Raw genomic sequence first — 15,067 nt, forward strand, 5'->3', positions numbered from 1 at the left:
CATCAATCAGAAAGAATATGACATCAGTCTGCCAACTGGATCTTCACCAAAAAATGAGGAGTTCCAAAAATGCAAGAAATGAAGATAAGATAAACTTTTCCCCCCCATTGTTTTTAATTGCTGTAAACTATAGCTGCTATCTGGAGGGAAAGCAGTAGCATTGTATCGTGTTGACAGTAAACATAAAAGTAGGATGTATGGTGATAACATCATGAAGGACGGGAGGGAGAAGTTGGAAAGGCATCACTGTAAGGCCCTTAAGCTGCACATGAAGTGGCCTAATGCTCTTTGAAGGTAAATTCTGGTTAATGTAAGATTTATATTGTAAATCCTAAGGCAACCACTAAAATTTTTTTTAAAGAGGTAAAAGTAATAAATCAAGAACACACAAAACAGAATGATAAAAAGTAGTAAATTCACCAAAAGGAGGCAGAAAAAGAGTAAAAGAGTAAAAACAAAGAAACAAAATCAGATGAAACAAATAGAAGGCATCTAGCAAAATTTTAATTTTAATACAATCATGAACAATCACGTTAAACATGAATGGTCTAAACACACCAGTTAAAAGGTAGAGATGGTTAGATTGGATTTTTTAAAACAACATATTATGTCTACAAGAAATCCATGTTGAATATAGGTAGGTTTACAGTATAAGGGGAAAAAAAATACACCATTCAATCACCAGCCCAAAGAAAGTCAGAGCAGCTATCTTGATATCAGCAGACTTTGGAAGAAGGAATATCTTCGCAGATGAAGTGGGACATTAAGTAATGGTGAAGGAATCCGTTCTCTAGGAGGACAGCACAGTCACAGGTGGGCATGTACCTAAACATCACGCTTCCAGATGCATGAAGCAAAACTGATAGGGCTGGTAGGACTAATAGACAGGCTCCCAACTTAAAGCTACCAGCTCTCTACTGCCAGTAACTGTTAGAACAAGCAGACAGGAGAATCCTTCAGGGCACAGAAGCCAAGCACAAAGCTGTAAACTACCTATACTTCACTGATAGTTATAGAACACTCCAGCCAGCAATAATTCTCCAGAAGAAGAAGATATTCTTCTCAAACACACATGGACATTCCTAAAGATAGGGCATATTCTGCCCATAAAATATACCTTAACAAATTCAAAAGAATATAATGCATATACAGTATGCTGTCAGGGCATAACAGAACAAGAAGTCAAAAATGGCTATCTGCGAAGTTCCAAACTATTTGAAAATTTTAAAGAACTTATTTCTGAATAAACCACAAGTCAAAGAGGAATCTCACAGAAATAAAACATTATTCTTAATTAACTGAAAATGAAAACAGCATATCAAATTTTGTGGAAGAAGCTTAGCAGTGCTTAGTGGGAAATGCGCTTATATTTCTAAATGTTCATATTAGGAAAGAAGAAAGATTTCAGAAAGATGACCTCAGATTTCATCTCACAAAACTAGGAGGGAAAAAAGAGACAATTAAACATGAAGTAGAAGAAAGGAAATGCTACAGATCAGGACAGAAACAATGAGTAGGAAATGGACAAACGACAGAGACAATGTTTGAAACAAAATAGCCAGTTTTTGTTTTTTAGAAATTCCAGCCAAACTGATCAAGAAAAAAGAGTGCTGACAGAATTGCCAATATCAAGAATAAAAGGATGAACATTACTACAGATCTTGCAGGATTTCAAAAGACAATAAAGGAATATTACAAAAAATTTCACTTTAGGTAATATATTCTATAGCTTAGACAAAGTGTGCAAATTCCTTGAAAGACACAGATTATTCACACTGATACAAAAGAAATTTTAGAGATCCAAACAGCTCTATATCTATAGAAGAAATCGAATTCATAACTAAAAATCTTCTTAGAAAGAGAACCCCTAGCCCAGATAGCTTCACTAGTAAATGTTACATTTACTGAAGAAATAATTGCAAGTCTACACAAGCTTTTTCATAAAACAGAGGAGGGAACACTTCTCAATTCATTTCATGAGGCCTGTATGACCCTGGTATCAGACAAAGACATTACAAGAAAAGAAAACTTACAGGTCAATATCCTTCTTGAATGCATATGCAAAAATACTTAACAACAAGTTAGCAAATAAAACCCAGTAAGATATAAAAAGGATTGTACATCATGGCCGTATAGGATTTATTCCAGTAATGTGAGGTTGGCCTAACATTTAAAAACCAATGGGATTCACTGTAGAAATACAATAATGGGGAAAAAGCATAGGATCTTTTCCCTAAATTCAGAAAATGAATGTGACAGAATTAAACACCCGTTCATTCTAAAAATTTCAGCAAACAGGGAACAGAAGGGAACTTCCTCATTCTGACAAGGGGCATTCGCCAAAAGTTTAGGGATAACATGATACTTCATGTTAAAAAACTGAATGCTTTGTCCCTAAGACAAGGGACCAGAAGGTGCTACTCCCATCATTTCTGTTCAGTGTTGTCCTGGAGATCTGAGACAAGAGCCTTAGTCAAGAGAAAGAAAGGGTGTACAGATTGGAAAGGAAGAAATAAAAGTGCCTATTCAGACATGAGATAGATCTTATATAGAAAATCTTGGGAATCTACATATAAGCTATCAGGGGTAGTAAGTGAGTTTAGCAAGGCTGCAGGATGTAAGGACAATACAAAATTTGATTGCATTTCTATATTCTAGCACTGAAGTATTGCAAATTAAATTTGAGAACAATACAGATACAATAGCATAAAATCATGAACCACCTAGGGATAAAGTTAATAAAGTACACACAAGATTTGTATGCTAAAGCTATAAAACATCATGGCGAGGTAGTAAAGGAGTTCCAAATAAAAAGATAATTATATCACGTGTTTGGATCAGAAGACTGAATATTGTTAAGATATCAGTTCTCTCTAAGTGGACCTGTAGGTGGAACACAATCCCAGGCTAAATTCCAGCTGGTTTTGTGGGTAATAACAGCAAGTTGCTTGTAGAATTTATATTAAAATGCAAAGGATCAAGGATAGTCAACACAATGTCAAAAGGGTTGGAAAACATACTCTGCCTGATTTCAATAATTTGTTATAAAGCTCAGTAATCAAAACAGTGCAGTGTTGGCAAAAGGATAGACATTCAGATCAATAGAATAAAATAGAGAATCAGGAAATAGATTCATGTGTGTACGGTTAGTTGATTTCCAGCAAAGTTGCCTAATCTTCTAAGCCTCCCTCTCCCACCAAGTCCCAGCTCAGATGAGAGGGAGCAAGACCCACGCGGTTGGGTGAGGCCACCTGGCTTAAAAGCCCCATGTCCCAAATATGATTCAAGAGGACTGGCACAACTCCCATCAAGAAGTACATGGAGCGATGTGTCAGGCCTTGAGAGGAGCTGGAATCAGTGGCAAAGACAGTGCACGTGTGCACAGGCACACACTCTGAGGATTCGTCTCCCTCATCAAAACAGAGCCCTACCAAGTGGGGTCAACTGTGCGCTCACTGAACACTAGCCTGCTTCAGGACTATAAGATGGGTCCACGTCAGCACACCTATTACTATCAGTCTCCACTTCAACAGGCCAAAAGGCAAAAGCCATGTGACTATGTGAGTCAAACTCCAGATGTTTAATAACATTCCATAGCTGATGATAAAGCCTCTCGTGATATGGGGCAGAACAGGCTTCCTTGTTACACGCTACCTCTCAGACACCCCAAATTCATTGTAAAATCTTGCACATCCCTTTAAAAATCATTTTCAAATGGTAGTCATTTGATAAGAAGAAACCCTTGATTATTCTTGATATTTACACACTGGAAAGAAATTAAGAATAAACATGGGAATTGAGTATTTGCAGATGACAGCACTGTTCATTTAGTAATTCCAAGAGAAATCAGTCTCAACAGAGACAGATGTTAGAATAAATAAAAATTGAGAATGGGAGGAGGGAGGGTATAGCTCAAGCAGTAGAGCATATGCTTAGCATCCACAAGGTCCTGGGTTCAACCCCCAGTACCACCTCTAAAAAATAAATAAATAAGTAAACCTAATTATGTCTCCCACAAAATATAAAAAATAATTTAAAAAACTTTTTTAAAATTGAGAATGCGGATTTGAGATGAGGTCAACTTAAAAACACACCAATAGTTTTCTTATAAGTCAACAATAATTGATTTTAATATGATGGATAAAATGCCTTCCCAATGGTGACAAAATCATAAACTGCCTAGCGGTGAGTGAATTTACTAAGACATGCCTACAACTGGATCCAAATGATACAGATCTATCGAGGGACTGAAAGGGGGTCCCAGTGAATGTGAGGCCCCTCCCTGTCCTTGGAATAGTAAGGCCTGATGGTCAGGAGCAGACTCCGACTTAGAAAGAGGGTTGAGTGCCCAGCAGCCACACGAGCTGCTCAGCTCACATCCTGTCATCGTCCTCCGTCCTTCCCTGCTCCCCTCCCGACCCTGGATCACAGTTCCCATAAAGTACCTGGACTCGGCCCTCATCTCAGGTTCTGTTTTTCCACAGGAATCAGCTAGGACATCCAACAAATTCAGGGCTAAGGGATTCACACCGAGGGCCAGTAGAGTGGAGAGGGGGCAGCTCGCCACTAAACGCAGTCAGTATCAAAATATTGTGCTGAGTGAAAGAAGCCAGACAGAAGTTACACACTATGACTCCATGAATGCAAAATCCCAGGAGGTGCAGAGTAACCTGTGCAACAGAGAGTTGACAAGTCGTTGTCTGGGCTGGGGGGGGTGGGGTTCCAGGAAGGACGATGACAAAGGGGCCCAGGACCCTTCTGCGAATCACACGGTGGTTTATTTGTTCACCATGTTGATGGTGGTGATGGATTCCCAGGTGCACACACATGTCACCCGCATCGAACTGTACACTTTATCCGCAGCTTACTGTATGTCAATTACATGTCAGTAAAGCTGTTGAATACTTCACTAGAGACAGTTCAGGTATCTGCTGTCCTAGTCTGCACGCCGGCTGGGAGTGCATGGCACTAGCAGTTAGCTGGGAGCTAATCACACACGCCCTGTATCACTGGGGGTGGGGGTGAGGTAGGAAGGCGACCACCACAGCATGGAGAGCTGGGCTGGGGGTGACACCTGGGACATTTGGTCCTGGCACACAGCTTCTGAAAGCCGTGGAATTCCCTGCATGGTGGGGTGAGAGGAGCACCTTTTGTTCTTCACGACCAGCCCTTTCATCCACACCTGGGCTTATGCTAATGACTCAGGGAGGGAGGACAGGGCTGGTCACCAGAGGGAACAACCACCGGATTAGAGGTCAGACCTTCCTTTCAGCCCCAGCCCTCACCTCAGGGAGGGGAGAGGGGCTGGAGGTTGTTTACGAATCAGCAGTGGCCAGTAATTTAATTAATTGTGCCTGCACCCCGGTGGGGTTCCTTCCTGGGCTCCAGGCACCACAGGCTGGGGCAGCACCCTCGTTCCGGGGCGTTGTGGCTGGAGGAGCTGAGGGTATGCAGGTGGGTCCAGCAGCCCCTGAGCTGAGCACACTGGTGGCGTCTCCAGGTCACACCTGCAGGCCTCTTGCAGCCAGTGCAGTGGGAGCCGCCAGCCGGTACCATTAGATGCCCCTCCATGGGGTGGCTGTCTTCGTGTGGCTGCTCCTGTGAACATCTCTGTGGTTTCCCCGTAGGAATGTCTCACTGGGTCCAGGGTCCTGGAGGTGGCCTCTGTGTCCAGTGACAACTGTCAAGTGGCCAGGACAGGACCTGGTGTCACACAAGAGAGCCAAGTGCTGGTCACTGTCATGGGCACCATCAGAGGGCTGGGGGCGCTCCCACTCCAGGGCCCTCCCTGCGGCCCCTGGAGAAGTCGGAACCCTGGCTGCTGCCTTTCTCCGAGACACCAACGACAGGGCGATGACTGAGGGGAGGGGAGGTGGCCTCTCAGGCTGCCCCAGGAGAGCCCAGGGTCCTGCCCCTCTGCTCCTTCCCTTGCTTTCTCTGGAGCAAATGCCCATGGTCCCTCCCACAACACGACCACTGAATACCCAGGCCTGTCTCAGGCTCACCTGACCCCTGCCCTGGCCATGAAGAGCAGGCAGCTCAGGTGAGGCACGTCCATCCAGGTGTGTCATCTGTGACTTCTGTGACATAATACTGCAGGCTGGGCAGCTTAAACCACAGAAATGTAGTGTCTCTCAGTGCTGGAGGCCAGACGTCCAAGGCCAGGGCGTCGGCAGGGATGGCTCCTTCTGAGGCCATGGGGGGGAGTCCGTCCAGGTCTCCCTCTGGGCTCCTGATGGCTGCCGGTGATCCTTGGTGCCCGCTGGCTTGTAGGGGCATCACTCCCATCTCTGCCTCTGTCTTACGCGGTGTATCCTCCCTGCGTGTCTCTTTCTCTCTTCTTATAAGGGCCCCAGTCATGGATTTAGGTGCCCCTCCACCAGTGTGATGACCTCACCTTAACTACTGATACCTGCAAAGACCCTGTTTCCAAGTAAGGTCGCATCCTCAGGTTCTGGAAGGACATGGATTTTCTGGGGACATCATTCAACTCAGCACACCGAGCACTGGACTGGCACAGTGGCAGTGGGGCAAATAAGAATACTTTTCCCTGGGAGGTCACTTCAAAAATATGAGAAATGAAATCTTTGATTTGTGTCCACATGTGAAAAAATTAAAAGCACACTGCAGCAAAGAAGTGGACTTGGAACAAGTGGATTTTTTTCTTGCGCTTGTGGGAATGCCTTTTTAACATCCTACTCCTCGCATGTAGCCCTGTGCCCCCGAGACAGTGAACAGAGACCAGTGCAAGCCAGTGCCAGCATCTGCATCTCTTGGCCAGAGGATTCCTCTGGACTTGCTGAGGAATTAATACACCCTCACACCCACCCCACAAGCAGCTTTTCAAGCTTTTGAATCCATTTATTTATTCAAGCTGTTAAATAAATACATCAGCTCCTTTCCCCCTGGAAATTCGTCAAAGAAGACATTCATAAATGGAGAGAAGTACCATGTTCAGAAATAGGAAGACCAAATCCTCATAAAGATGTCCAGACTCAATGCAATTCAAAACAAAGTTTTTTTGAACTTCACAAAGTGAATCAAGATTTGTATGATGGAACAATGTCCAAGAATTGTTAAGACATTCTAGAAGAGCAAGGTGGGGAATCTGCTTTGCTAGGTATCAAGACGTATTAAAAGACACAATAACTAAGACAACGTAGTATCAGCAGAGGTTTAGACAAAGAGATTAGCCAACCAGAGTAGAAAGCTTCAAAGTGCACCCTCACAGATAAGGAAGCAAAGACATTTGCACAAGTACAGCTCAGCGAGAGAGGATAGGCCTTACAAATGGTGCAGGAATGTTACTTAAGAAGGAATTGAATCCTCTCAGATCATGATACAAAAATAATAATAAGTTAGAAATACATTAAAGGAATGTAAAATATAAAAGGAAAAATATTTTAAACTGACTATATAGAAGAATATTTTATGATCACAAGAGGAGGAAGGATTTCTTTAACCAAATGCAAAACATTCATCCATAAATGACAAGACTGAAACATGCAACTACACTCAAGTAAAGAAGTGTTCATAAAAAGACACAAAAACGAAGGTGAAAGGACAAGCTTAAAACAGAAAAGACATTTGCCACAAAGGATTCGTATCCTCAATACATAAAGAATATCTACAAATTGAAAAAAGAAAAAAATCAAATGACACAAAAGAAAGATGGGCTTAACAAATGGCACAGGAAAGATGTAGGAACAGCTCATAAAGAAATGAAAAACTGCTCTTCCCTGTTAGTAAACAATGCTAGTTAAAACCTACAATGAGATTCCACTGTGTACCCACCACCTGTTGGTAAGAATGGGGGGCTGTCTTCTGCGTTGCTGATGGGTACCTGGGGTGGTACTGCTTTGGAGAGCTATTTGACATTTCCCAGTCGAATTAAAGATACACAGGCCACATCATTGGTACAGTGCCATTCTTAGATAAAAGCACCCTGGAGCAGCGGTTTTCAAACTGCCTACCCCATTAGTGAGAGATGAAATTGATTTTATGGGATGCAAGCAATGATGGTGATGATGATGGTGATGATGGTGGTGATGATTGTGATGATGATGATAGTCAGAACAACAACAGTAATAGAAAAAAGAGTAGAAAATAGCAGCAAGCATCACACGCCCTGAGGGCCGGTATTGCTTCATAAGCATTGGTTTCAGCTGTGTGTGCGCCTTGGGTCACCATGAAAACACTGTGGTCAGAAAGTTTGGGAAACCCTCTGGAGGGACACTGGCACCTGCTGCATGTGTAAATCAGGTGGCACACACAAGAAGGCTTACAGGAGAGAAAACTGGAACCCACCCAGCGTCCCTTAGGCAGGGATACTATACAGATGTGCGCGTGAACTCAGACGACGGCCGCTCATGCTCAGGCCCATCCCCCACCCTCCCCTCCACTCTGTGCTCTGAAACCGCATTTCCCAGCTCTCTTGTCCACTGGCGGTCCTTGAATTTGGGCCAATGGGAGGTGCTGGCTGAGGCTGGAGGATGGGAGGAGGGAGAAGCCAGGGCTTCTCCCATGTTTTGCTCAGGGGGCCCGTCAGTCAGCGGTCACAGCCACCACCTCCCCACCCCTCCGTGGTCCCGAGCCCCACCCAGCGTGGCTCCCTCCTCCCTTGCTGATCTCCCACGGCCCCACTCCACCCACCTGATGTTTCAGCCCCTCCAGCTCCCTGTTAAACTCCCTCAATAGCTGTGTGAGGACAGCTAGTAGGAGACATGCAGGACAAGCCTTTATAAAGCTCAAAAAGTGAAATCAGACGACTTCCATGCACATGGGGTGAGACTACAGACAATGTTGGGGAGAGGCTCGAGGTGGGTGAGACTGTCTCTCTTCTCAAGGTGGGCAGGCAGCAGACATCTTTGGGGCCCCTATCAAATTCTGGGTGCTGTCAATTCAGGGCACCTCACCCAGCTGAGGGCTTTCTCAAATGCTCCCAGCATCAGAGCGCTGGCTCCCTCCCCATTGTGGGGCTGGGGTCCCTGAGTCCTGTGGTCCACAGGCAGTCCCACAGCCCAGGGTGGCCACTGGCCTGGTCATCAGCCCTGTGATGGCAGATTGCCTCCCATCTCATGTGTCTCCAGGGGTTGCCTTTGAATTCCACGTCGGCATCATAAACACACTTCTGGGTATATGATGTCTCATGCAGTGAGAGAAGTAAATTTGAAAAACGTAAGACCAGAGTTATAAACGGGGATAAATTTCATAATCAAACGTGAACTTCCTAGGGATGGTCTTAGTCGAAGAGGGACGTCCAGATGAGTTTCCCCTCCTGTGGCCTTCGGAGCCGTGATGGGGTCACGTGAGCCTCTTGATCCTGGAATCGTGGAGGGAGAATGGGGGCAGGTGGGAGGAGGGGCTGGCCAGGCCGCAGGGCAAGAAACCAGGGGCTGTGAGAGCCAGGACTGAGCCCAGGAGGGCAGTTGGCCCAGGTGCCCCCTGAGGCCCTGCCTTCTTCCCCCTCCCAGGCCCATTGTCCCCCTTCCTCTGAGCTCACGCCTGCTGCCCCATCTGCTTCCCCTTTTCCTGTTTTCCATCAGGCCCTCCTCTCCTCTCCTCACCTCTCTGCCTCCCTTGGGGGTGTCTGGGATGAAGGAGGAGGAAAGGGTTGTGCAGGGCCAGGCAGGTGGAAGGGGCACCGATGGCTAATGGGCCCCTCTTCCCGAGGATGCCGGGTGCGGCCCTTCCTTCTGGCCAACTTTGCTTTGGACTCCCTGGGGCTCTGCCTGCATCACGAAGGAGGTTCTGGGGAAGGCCTGTGCTGCCCCACTGGCAGGGCCCTTGTCAGCACTGCTGACAAGTCAGTGCAGAGACCTCTTAGAGACACCTTCAGATCGTCTTGATTTTATTAATGGCAAAAGGAAAAGAAAACCAGCCTGGGAAGTCAGCCAGCCCTGAGTCACAGGCTGTTAGCTACAGAAACGCAGTGACAGGGAGCTGCCCGGGGCCCCATGTTTGGAAAGTGTGAGCTGGTCTGAGTCTTCCTTCCTCACGCTGGTGGCAGAGGTGGCCCCTGAGGACACCTGGTGCGGGAAGCACCAGGGAAAGTGAAGGTCCCCAGAGTGCCCAGTGGGGACAGGCTGGGGAAGACACCCTCTGACTACCCGGGTGGCCCTGGAGGTGGAGGGTAAGCTCCCCTGGGCACGGGAGGGTGCCCCGGGGTCCCCAAATACATGGTGGACCCCTTCCGCACAGGGTCCACTGGCCTCCACCCTCCCACTACCCCAGCCCCTCCAGGGGCACCAACTACCAGTCCCCACCACCAGCTCAGTGGACATCTGTGGCCACCCTCCCCCCCTGCAAGGGGCCCCATGGGCACAGGGGACATGGCTGTGGTGCTGGCCTGAGCTCTGTGGAGGGTGGAGGGACCACGCCTGGCAGTGGAATTGGCATGCGTGTGCACACATGTGCACTTGCGCGGCTGTGTGTTTTCTGGTTTTCTCACATTATCTCTAAGTTCTAAGCACACTTTTCTCACATTATCTCTAAGTCCTTCTTCCCATACCCAGAAGCCCAGCAGCCTTTTCTGGGGGTGGGTAACCTGGTTTCTCTTTCCTTCCTTCCTTCCTTCCTTGAGAGCACCTTGTCAATATACACTGACTCATACAAATGTGTAGATTCCCTGACCCCGTAATGTCATCCCTGGGGTGAATCATGCAGGAGTCATTCAGGTGACTCCTGAGACACATACAAAATAGGTTCAGAGAGAGATTAGAATGAAATTTAGGACTGGCCCCAGGGATGGTGCCCTCAGACTGGGAATTGGCTGGGGGTCCCTCCCTGTGGTTTGGTTGAAGTTTTTCCAGCTCAGGTGACATGTTTATTAATGAAGATCGTTTTGTTTCCTCCTCCAGGTCTTAAGGGAGGAACAAGAGGGGCTGGGGCTGCTGGAGCCTCTTCCTTCTGTCCGAGTTGGGGGGCTGTGCTCACGGGGGCAGGGAGAAGGGAGCAGGGAGCAGGGAGCAGGTGGGGGTGCCCTTTTACAAAAGGCTTTTGGTGGGTAAAAGCCTTTGTGTGTTTCCTGGAATGTGGCTTTTCTTTTGTAACAAAGAAAATGTTTTAATGTTTCTTTTCCTTTAACAAATAAACATTGGCGCCAGATGTCAGAGAGAATACAATAATAAACCCAAGTGTTTGTGATTAATGGAAGGAGGAAAATGACTCCTCCCCCACCCCACCCCCACAATCGGCCCAGAGGCAGGACTTTCCAGGGAAGTCACACATCCAGGGCCTCCCGTGTCTCCACCATGAGCCCTTCAGAACCTGGGTGAGTTTCCATACTTCTGAGTGGGAGCTCTCTCTCTGGCCTGGGGAGCCCCGTCCTGAAGCCCCTGATCTGCTGTTCCCCACCCGGAGCCCCCTAAGCTCCAAGGAGGGGCCCCGCCCTCACGGTGGCCCCATGTGTGTTCTCTGGGCCTCATCTTGGGATGGAGGCCGGGGTCCTGTCCTGAGGAAGTGCTGCTCTCCTGGCTTCCTCACATCTCCCCAGATTTCCCACCCAGTTCCGCCCCCTTTCCCAGGGAAGGCTGATTGGACTTGGTGGCCAAGGAGCTGGGTACCTCCTGAGGGGGCAGGAGCCTGGAGCCATCAGGGATGGTGGACAGGGTGACCAGGCTGACAGATGACCTGTCCCGCAGAAGGCCAGCCTGGGCTCTGGAGCAATGACAGTGTCCAGGGCTGGTTGAAACTAAAAAATGATCACAGATACAATACTATTAAATATTTTATTTTTTTTTATTGAGTTACAGTCAGTTTACAATGTTGTGTCAAATTCCAGTGTAGAGCACAATTTTTCAGTTATACATGAACATACATATATTCATCGTCACATTTTTTCTCTGTGAGCTACCACCAGATCTTGTATATATTTCCCTGTGCTATATACAGTATAATCTTGTTTGTCTGTTTTACATTTTGAAATCCCAGTCTGTCCCTTCCCATCCCCCACCCCCTTGGCAACCACAAGTTTGTATTCTATGACTATGAGTCTGTTTCTGTTTTGACAACACTATTAAATAAACAACAGACTCTACTAGGATTTCACCAGCTTTTCACTAACGTCCTCCTTCTGTTCTGGGATTTTATACCACACTTGTTATCAGACCTCCTTTGCCTCCTGCAACCTGGGACAGTTTCTCAGCCTTTCCTGCTTTCCACGGCCTTGGCGCTCTTGGAAAGTACGGTTAGGTGTCTCATAGCCTGACTCTCACTGAGGGTTTGTCTGATGTTTGCCCACAATCACAGTGGGGTTACAGGTTTTGGAAAGACCGCCACTCAGCACATGACACCAGAGGACCAGGGTAGCAGGGCGCCTTATTACTGGAGACATCAAACTCAGACCTTGGGTGGGGGTGTCTGCCAGAGTCTGCAACACACAGTCTCTCGTTCTCCCTTTCGTGCTCTCTCGGAAGCGAGCCATCAAGTCCAGATCACGCTAGGGGGAAGGTACCTGAGCTCTGTCTCCTGGAGAGACCCACCCCGAACCTCCATGGTGCTTCATGTTTTGAATTATGCAAATATCCTGCTTTCCTTTAAAGGTTTGACGACTGATTTTAGCTTCTTTTTTTAAATTTTATTTTATTGAGTTATAGTCAGTTTACAATATTGCATCAATTTCCAGTGTAGAGCACAATTTTTCAGTTATACAGGAACATACATATATTCATTGTCGCATTTTTTCACTGTGAGCTACCACAAGATCTTGTATACATTTCCCTGTGCCATACGGTATAATCTTGTTTATCTATTCTACCTATGCCTGTCAGTATCTACCCTTCCCATCCCCCTCACCCCTGGCAGCCACAAGTTTGTATTCTATGTCTATGAGTCTGTTTCTGTTTTGTATTTATGTTCATTTGTCTTTTTCTTTTGTTTTCTTTTAGATTCCGCATATGAGCGATCTCATATGGTATTTTTCTTTCTCTTTCTGGCTTACTTCACTTAGAATGACATTCTCTAGGCACAACCATATTGTTGCAAATGGTGTTATGTTCTCTTTTTTTATGGCTTAATAGTATTCCATTGTAGAAATATACCACAACTTTTTTATCCAGTCATCTGTCAGTGGACATTTAGGCTGTTTCCATGTCTTGGCTATTGTAAATAGTGCTTCTCTGAACACCGGGGTACAGCTTTTTTTTTTTTTAATATAGACTTCTCACTCAAATAATCCAACTCTCACTGCTGATTTTGTTTCCCTCCACAAATCACTTGGCTTTCACTGAAGGCCACGCCTAAATTAATTGGATTCTATTCAACCTCTCTTGCTTTTAATATAGTGAATTTCTTCCCTTTCATTTTTTTCTTTCTTTTTCTTTCTGATTTTAGTTTGTATCGTAAGTGCACCTTGGCCACAGCAATCATTGCTGGAGGGTCATAATGCTGACTTTCTATTTCCCTAATTTCCTCTACATTTATTAACTGGAATTTCACTGTGAGGAAGAGTTGACCCTCCTCCCTCATTTATTTATATATTTGATCTTTATTTAAATCTATATGGATTCATGGACATTTATTTATTCTTTGGGCTCTAAGTCAACAATATTCTTATTTTTATTATTGTACAATAACCAAGTGTCTTATAGCCAGCAAAAATATCTGCAAAAATGTAAGCAAAATAAAGATATTTTCAAACACAGAAAAATAGGAGAGAATTTGTCTCCAGCGGACCTGAGCTGAGAGAGGTCTGGGGGGTGATTCTGTTGAGGACACGCAGAGTCATGTGTAGAAGCTCACGAAGGCAGGAGGAGGGTGAGCATTGCTTGGAGACACTGCCAGGAGTGTCGCGGGTCTAAGACACCCGTGTAATTCAGCATCACGGCTGGAGCTGTAGGACAGTCTCCTGTTCCTCCTGCATAAGTAACAGACTGGGTCTGTGGCAAATATGACCCAGAGGCTTCAGGACTTCAGGACTTCAGGACTGTTTGTGATTTCCAGAGTCCAGAGAGGAAGACCGAGCAGGCCTCCTGCATTGCTGCTGCAGTTGCAAGGGGGCCATGGGCCCCTCCTCATCGCACCATCACAAGGACAGGAGTCTTGCCTCATAGAAGTAGAGCCAGACCATCGTGGCTGCAGCCCGAATGCTAGTCTCCTAGTAGGGAGATGCACCAGAATCCAGCTGGAATCCTTCACCTTCTTGGTGGTGCAGGGAGAGGGGGGCTGTGTTGATAACTGTTCCTGCACCTACCATTTTCAGGAAGGCTTCAGGCAGGATCTGCACAGGACACTGAGATACAGCCCCTCTGAGGCAGGGGCATCTCAAGATACTGTTGTAGGGGACAGGGAACCGCCAGAGAAACACCCAAGTAAAGTGAAGGGACAAAATATTGCTTGTCAATCATGGCTGGTTCTGGGGCACTCACAGATCTCGCCCTTCATAAGTAAATGGTAGGGAAACAGATGGTGGTGAGGTTTCTCCTTCCGAGCTCTGATTGGCTCAACACCTGCTGCTGAGCAGCGCCCGCCAACATTTCAAGACGTGGTACGGTGACGTGGGTGGTGCGGTGTGTGCGACCCATTTGGCCTCCCTCTTGACGGGCTCATGGTCTGAGAGATGGCGAATGCACAGGGGATGTATTCAGAGCCTGTCTGCTCCCCTCACACCACGGGGCACACCTCCTGATGGGCAGAGGATCCACTTGGATCCACAAAGTCTCTCTCCTACTTGGCTTCAATTTCTCTTGCTCAGGAAAATGTGGAATGAGGGTGAACAGAGGATTTCTAACACTTGTTGAGTGTCCATAATGTGCCTGGTACAAGCCTGGTATAAGCAACAAGGAGTATAATCCCCATTTTATAGTTGAGATCATGAATCACTGAAACGCCTGGAGACACGGAGCTAACGAACAGCAGACCCAGGACTAGGGCCAGAGCTCAGGTTCTCTCCGTGGTGTCACAAGGGACAGTGATGTTTGCAGGGACTGCCCTCACATCTGCTTTGTGCTCTCCTCTTTGGCACTCAAAGGATATTAGAAGTTGAGAACTCAAACTATTAAGGATTATTTTAGCTGGGAGAAGCTGGGGCGACTGGGTCAAAAGGCTGGTGTAGTGCAAGTCAGGAGAA

At 46.5% G+C, this 15,067-nt stretch overlaps 1 long non-coding RNA gene across 5 annotated transcripts in view; it reads left to right on the forward strand.

Annotated features, from left to right (window-relative positions):
• The window catches only part of LOC141573323 (uncharacterized), a 170,529-nt gene that overhangs the window by 124,982 nt on the left and 30,480 nt on the right, over positions 1-15,067 (forward strand). The window contains exon 9 of one of the 5 annotated variants that reach the window (XR_012509714.1): positions 6,349-11,272. The exons of the other annotated variants lie outside the window; for them this stretch is intronic. This is a non-coding gene — a long non-coding RNA (uncharacterized LOC141573323). The remainder of the gene's footprint in view (positions 1-6,348; positions 11,273-15,067) is intronic. 5 annotated transcript variants of the gene reach the window in all.

The sequence above is a fragment of the Camelus bactrianus genome, chromosome 1 (assembly GCF_048773025.1).
Source record: "Camelus bactrianus isolate YW-2024 breed Bactrian camel chromosome 1, ASM4877302v1, whole genome shotgun sequence".
NCBI classification, from domain to species: domain Eukaryota; kingdom Metazoa; phylum Chordata; class Mammalia; order Artiodactyla; family Camelidae; genus Camelus; species Camelus bactrianus.